We start from the raw sequence: 7,983 nt of genomic DNA, 5'->3' as shown, positions 1-7,983 counted from the left end.
ACGCATAGTTTTGGCTTATTTGTACCACCTATAATATTAATACCAAGGGTATTGCTAAAAATGCAATCTTGTGGGGCAAAAGGTGTTTTGATTGTCCCAGAATGGAAGTCGGCTAATTTTTGGCCTATGATTTGGACAAGTGATGGACATGTTAAGTCGTTTGTAATAGACTGTATGGAATTACCAACGGCAATAAGTTATTACATACCTAGTAAGAATGGTTCTGGGTTGTTTGGTGTTGAAAATCTTAAATTTCGCATGTTAGCACTTTTGATATCATTTGTGAATCATGAACATTGATATTGTTGCTTACTGTTTGTAAATATCATGTGTAAAGTAACAAACTGTGTCAACTTTAGTGCTGTTACACAGTTATTTTTTCAGAGATACGGAAGTGAAGTTGATGGCTTGCCAGAGGTCTTGGCGGAGAAGGTATCCTTGCTGCCCGAGTTGCTTAAAGTCACCAAAGCGGAAAACACGCACCTCAGTTACAAAAGGGGCTTCAATCGATGGCGTCGTTGGGGGTATGCTAATGGGCTTTCAAGCGGGGATGCCTTGCCCGCCAAGGCTTTTCAAGTTGCGCTATATTTAGCGTCAATTATACAAACAGCTAGTAGTGCAAGTCCGATTATAAATGCGTTCTACAGTATTAAATATTATCATGATTTATTTGATTATTTATCACCTACTGATTCAAGACTTGTCATTAATATGTAAGAAGCTGCAAAACGGCGTTTAGCGAAACCTGTGAATAAAAAAGAACCAATGACTGTTGATTTACTGCAACAAATGTACACACATATGTATGTTGAAAATGATGTTATGAATCAAAGATTTATTTGTATATGCCTTTTATCATATGCTGGGTTTTTAAGAAGTGCAGAGGTACTAAAGTTGAGAAGGAGTGATGTTTGTATTAACAGTAGTTACTTAAGTGTATTTAATGAATCTAGCAAGACAGATAAGTTCCGTGAGGGAGCATGGGTGCTTATTGCTAGGACAGGCACACAGTTGTGTCCAGTAGTCAATTTACAGAAATACCTTACTTGGACAGCTTTTCTTCGGAATCTGAATGTTACTTGTTTCGTCGGTTAAGTTCAACGAAATGTGGACATAGGCTCAGACAGGAAAACAAGCATTTGTCATATAGTAAATTTAGAGAATTGTTTTTGATTGCGTTTAAACCGCATGTTCAAGACATAAGCAAATATTGCCTTCATTCTTTGAGAGCTGGTGGCGCAACTGCTGCGGCTAATAATAGCATTCCTGACAGGTTATTTAAACGTCATGGTAGATGGCTGAGTGAAACAGCTAAGGACGGCTATGTTAAAAGCTCAGTTGATGAGAGGCTAAGGGTTTCAATGGCACTTGGATTATAACCATCAATGCATTTTATAATAAGCCAATTATTATTTGTACTATACTTACAAGCCCGTTCTTTTAATTCAGTCGGTCATACCAATGACTTACCAAAAAATATGTTGTGTTTTTGTTGTTTTTCCCTATCGGGAGCGTAGTTGTAAAGGGAAATATTGTTTTCGTCGTTTGAGCACGTGCGAATTAGACGAAAACTACTTTCCCTTGTCAATGTAGTTTCCGATAGGTGGCTCTGTAAGAGAGCGTTTTACTCGTGGCCGAGTAACTCTGTTCAGTCATTGAGCGTTGGGATTGACTGATCGATACATGTGTTAATTTTTTATTTTGTTTTGAATAACAGTAAGAGTCACATTACAAACGTTATTGTTTAATGTGTAATCTACATGCTTTTTACCCTGGTACGAGCTAATTTTGAAATTCAGGAATGTGTTTTTTACAACAGGTCATGCGTTTATCCACATGTCGTACGCATTTAATGTATTCAATTTATACATGTATACCAGTATCATAATAATTATTATTTATCCCACTGGGGGGTTCGGTCTTCGGAAGAGACGATAGGCGTGGCTGCCTTTATAGTTGCTTACGAGGAGGGACTCATGTAGACATACAGTATGCCTGGTGATGTAGCAGTCTACGTTGATAGGCGTGGCTGCCTTATAAGTTGCCTACGAGGAGGGACTCGTGCCGGCATACAGTATGCATGGCGTTGTTGTAGACTATGTTGTAACAAAGCTTTTGTGTGTATTCATGTTTTTATGTATGTTTGATGACTATGAAATAGTAATACACGGTATCAGTCAGTCGGTCATACCAATGACTTACCAAAAATATGTTGTATTTTTGTTGTTTTTCCCTATCGGGAGCGTAGTTGTAAATGGAACGACACTTTCCGCCTAAACTTGATATTTGCTAAGAAGAGACTTTCTTGAAACGAATAATATCATAAAGGCGAAAAGTGTCGTCCTTTATTAGCCTGTGTGGACTGCACAGGCTAATCTGGGACGGCACTTTACGCACATGCATTAAACCCCTTTTTACAGAGCAAGGCCCATTTCTACTGTATGTAAACCGCTTTGTAGCTAAGCTTTCTCAAACAGGAAGATCAATTCATTAGTCTTCTACATATGTCAGTGTCAAATAAACATTATTGTAAACATTTAACTCAATTTTAAATAAAAATGGCATACGAGAAGGATAGAACTCGAATGAATATTTCTTTTAAAAGTTAACTAGTCTATAACTAATGCTCTATGGAGAAGTCAATGAAGGGAAGGTATCTGTTTTATTAACATTATACACAAGAAAACGCCTCATATTTTCTCAGGCGGGGTAAGATAATACTCAGGCGGGATAAGATAATACATATTAAATATTATATTCATGATAATAAATTAATTTGATTTTTTTGTATGAATTAATGTGTTTTCACAGTAATAATCCACAATATATTTTTTTAATTCGTTGTGTTTCGCTAAGATGATCCACAGTGGCGCACGCATTCTAGAATATTAAAAATAATTCTAAATCAATTATACTTAATTATTCACATACTATTCTTTTTCTTATGAAATGGTTTTGGTACCTTTGACGCAGTAGTGGAAACTGTGGGTCTATTATAATATACCGATACTGACGTTTCATATCGTAATGACGCAGTTGTGAAACATGCCGCCATGAACATTTAGTATTATACAATACACGTAGTATAAAATATATGCTGTTAACGCCATCATTTGTGTATGTCTATTAAAACAGATACAATAATAAGTGAATCGTGTTAACTATGATTATTATTTCCTTTTGCCTACTGTTAAAAATATTTAGGTGATCGAATGACTGTATTGGATAGAGTGAAAGTAATCAACTTGTGCGATTATTTTGTATTATGTTGACTATTTGTAATAAAGAAGATCACTTCTTTGTATGATTTTCAAAATTTGAAAATGTAATTGTATTGTTATCATTATCAATTAGAATATTATAAGGGTTATTGATTTGTTATCATTATGAATTAGAATATTCAATTTACATAAAAGAGACAGCAAACATATGTTTAATGCAAAATGATAAAATAAATATACTCATTATTTTGTTGTACTTTAAGCATAAGCATTACGTAATTATGTTACTTAACTAAGTCTGTGTAATTGAACAATTTTGAAATTTTTAATTGTATCCACCATTAAAAATATAATCGATCATTTAAACAATGAGAACTTTTTTTGTAATTATAATTCACCACCGAAATTATATATTCATTGTGTAAATGACTTATTGATTCTATTCTTTGAATGATTTGACATGTTTTTTTCTTTTTTGTTTTACCGACTATTTGTATGCATCATTTTGTGTTGTACTTCTCAAATACATGAACCATGTCTTTGCTATCTCAAACACATCCTGTGTATAGGCTATAAATTTGCAATATGCTATTTAATGCCGAATAAATGTTATGTTATGTTATTTTGAACATAGAATTGAACAAAAAGTCCTTTTAACAGATTTTGGCATGTTTTGAAGTTTGTCATTAAATGCTTTATAATGATCAATGTAAACATTGGATCGAAAAAGCTCCAGTTTAAAATCTAGAATAAAATTTTAAAAAGGAAAAAAAAGGTAGACCTCATCAGGGCTCGAACCAGTGACCCCCGGAGTTCTGGAGTAAAAACCAATTACACCGCTCGGCCATCCTGCCAAGTATGTATGAGTGACGTAGTTTATACTTTATTTAAGCATTCTTCGTAGTTTCACATAATTAAATTAGATGTTGGTGTACAAATATACATAATTTATAAATTTCAAATGACAGCATTTGCTGCAGGTGTTCTGGGTTCAATAATAATCAACTGGTTCGAAGCAAATGTCAACTCCTGAAATGCTTAGAAATAATTTTACAGAGAGTGATATACTCAGCGTAAAAAAGGCAATTACAGACATGTAATGTTACCTGAGATCTCCGAAGTCGTATGCAAGTTATTTACATTTTCCGAACCTAAAAGCCCTTATCCAACGACAACAAGTACACATTAGGCCAATGCATGATAAAATGTCGTCAGTCCAAATAAACAAACACGATGTGTATTTCGTTTTTAAACATTTTGTTTAATGGTTATGCCCGACAAATTTTGAGGAGGCCCTTTAACAGATTTTGGCATGTATTGAAGTCTGTCATTAAATGCTTTTTATTGATTAATGTTAACATTCGATCTAAAAATCACCAGTTAAAAAAAAAAAAAAAAAAAATAACATTAACAAAGAAATAAGTAACCCCCAACTGGATTCGAACAAATGACGCATGGAGTCCTGGAGTAAAGGTATTCCGCATAGACCACTCGGCCATCCGTCCTCACACAATGCATGATGTATTTTATACTCTTTATAAGCAATCTTCGTAGTTTCACAAAATTAAACGACAACAACAGAACTCTCCAAATTATTCAATCGTTTCGCGTTGCAAGGCTTTATAATTTTCAAGTTTTTAAATCGTCAAAAGATGCATAAATTATAATGGCTATATTAGACCATGGTAAATGTTCAATATTACTGTTTCCTCACAAATAGCATAACTAAAACGAAAATGTGCGAATCTGAAACAACTTTTTCAATTTTGTCAATTTACCAAAACGTGAAAAGATCGCTTTAAGCAACAAAACCACATCAATGGCAACTTTATCTGTCTTCAAATATATAACGAATTTTTCATATACTAGTATGTCCACTTCAATCATTTTGAATGTGAAAAATAGACAAATAAAACTACCTTATTATTCCCCCATAAACGAAGTTTAGGGGGGGGGTATATAGGAGAGAACTTGTCTGTATGTCGGTCTGTTTGTCTGTCGGTCTGTCCTAAAGCGTTTAAAAGGGCTGTAAAACAAAAACTAACATACTTGTTAATAAATTAATTGCATTCACTTAAATATAAATCGAAAAAACACCAGATTCTGCATATATCCTGACACTTATTCCACTGATCGAGTGTGTACGTTGGCCGGGGTAATGGTGTGTACGTTGGCCGGAGTGTTGGTGTGTACGTTGGCCGGCATTTAGGTGTGTACTTTTGCCGGCGTGTTGGTGTGTACGTTGGCCGGGGTGTTGGTGTGTACGTTGGCCGGCGTGTTGGTGTGTACGTTGGCGTGCGTGTTGGTGTGTACGTTGGCCGGGGTATTGGTGTGTACGTTGGCCAGAGTGTTGGTGTGTACGTTGGCCGGGGTGTTGGTGTATACGTTGGCCGGGATGTTGGTGTGTACGCTGGCCGGAGTGTTGGTGTGTACGTTTGCCGGGATGTTGATGTGTACGTTGGCCGGGGTGTTGGTGTGTACATTGGCCGGCGTGTGGTGTGTACGTTGGCCGGGGTGTTTGTATGTACGTTGGCCGGAGTGTTGGTGTGTACGTTGGCCGGGGTGTTGGTGTGTACGTTGGCCGGGGTGTTGGTGTGTACGCTGGCTGGCATGTTGATGTGTACGTTGGCCGGGGTGTTGATGTGTACGTTAGCCGGGGTGTTGGTGTGTACGTTGGCTGGCATGTTGATGTGTACGTTGGCCGGGGTGTTGATGTGTACGTTAGCCGGGGTGTTGGTGTGTACGTTGGCCGGGATGTTGGTGTGTACGTTGGCCGGGTAGTTGGTGTGTAAGTTGATTTTGTATTTTGTAACCTAAACACAATGATAACGAGCAGGTGAGTTATGTAGTTTTTCTTGAATGCCCTGAGCTTTAATGAGTACATACAAGCGACGCGGAGAGTCAATAGCTGGGAGTTGAATTATTGCACCTAGTGATTAAGGTACAAAGTCCTCAAATACGCCCCGTTTTATTGAGCAGAACGTATGCAGGCAAGGATTTTTTAAGTTTGATGTAAATTTACAGATAAGAACGGGTTAATTATTTTGTTCTACAAGTATCGATAGTGTATTTACGTGTTTACTTATAGAAAATGAGCACTGGCTGATTACAGACAACAATTTACTTACTTATTACTCATTACGTTTACACTTTTAGAAGTTAGTGTACACTGTGTATTCGACGTAGAATTATGTCGAAGATTCGTAGGCTATCGTAGGAATTATAAGGCTATTGTCGTGTATATATTATGGTTTATACAGTGTCCCAGGTAATTATTTGAGAAATGGAGTTTCATCCATTGATTATAACAAATAGGGGGATTTCATTCTTGAAATAGGGTGAAATGAGTTATAAAAGTGCATACCTTAAAGTCATTGCTGCTTAACTTCTGTTGAAGCTACACACATGTATTGATTCAATAAAATTGTAAACTATCATAATTAACTTAAATAAACTGATGTTTCATAACACCTTTAATCCTTTAAACTGTCCATGATATACACTTTAAATAAAAAACAACAACAACTAATGTTAACTGATAACTTTGTAACTGTCAATTGATATTTTGGCGCAACAATCGCGGACGTCTTTCAACCTCTTTTAGACATTTTTATTTTTCGCATCGTAATAGAAACTGAAAGTACAGTTGCTTTACAAATATATGTACAATGAGCGACGAATTAAGTCAGATTAAAAACGCATGTATGTCGTCGTAAATAATTTGGAAAGTCGCTATATTTAATATGAAAATATTTTCGCAGATCGTTTGAATACCTTTTACTGTCATCCCGATATGTAATAATGCATCGCAACCCACCAAGTAATAGTTTATTACATTTATGTTTGTTTGATGAAATGTATAAGAACAAAGGTCGGGTGAATAGTCAATTCCTTCTCAAAATTGTTTTTAAACATGAAACGATATTCTAACAAATCTATATCTCGGACTTTATTGGACATCGGACAATTTATAACATTTCGGGGTTTTATTACATAACGGGTTGTTACTGTCGACCCGAAATGTAATAAGGCATCGCAATCCAATTTGCAATACATTATTGCATTCATGATTTTGTTATGGAGTCTACAAAAACGAAGGTCGGGTGAATTGTCAGTTCCTAATCAAAATTGTATTTAAACTTGAAAATAAATTCAAAACATATCAACATCTCGGACTTTATTCGACATGGGCAAATGTATAACATTTGGGGTTTTATTACACAACGTGTTGTTACTGTCAACTCGAAATTTAATAATGCATCGCAACCCACTTTGTAATAAATTTGTTCATTCATGATTTGTTGATGAAGTCTAAAAGAACAAAGGTCGGGGGTATTGTCAATACCTCCTCTAAAACTAATGTTAATTTGAAAATAACTTCAAAAATGAATGTTTCTCGGACTTTGTCTGACTTAGTTACATTTATTACAATTCGGTTTTTTATTACAAAACGGGTTGTTTCTGTCGACCCGAAATGTAATAATGCATCGCAACCCACTTTGTAATAAATTATTACATTCATGATTTGTTGATGTAGTCTATAAGAACAAAGGTCGGGGGAACACTCAATACCTACTCTAAAACTAATTTAAACATGAAAATAACTTCTAAAAACGTCTGTATCTCTGATTTAATGGACATGGAAAAATTTATTACATTTCGGGTTTTTATTACAAAACGGATTGTTACTGTCGACCCGACATGTAAAAATGCATCGCAACCCACTCTGTAGTCGAGGGAACAGTCAATACAAACTAATTTA

The sequence above is a fragment of the Dreissena polymorpha genome, chromosome 2, assembly GCF_020536995.1.
Source record: "Dreissena polymorpha isolate Duluth1 chromosome 2, UMN_Dpol_1.0, whole genome shotgun sequence".
In the NCBI taxonomy this organism is placed as follows: domain Eukaryota; kingdom Metazoa; phylum Mollusca; class Bivalvia; order Myida; family Dreissenidae; genus Dreissena; species Dreissena polymorpha.
The sequence above is the reverse complement of the archived record's forward strand: the minus strand, read 5'-3'. Positions refer to the sequence as shown.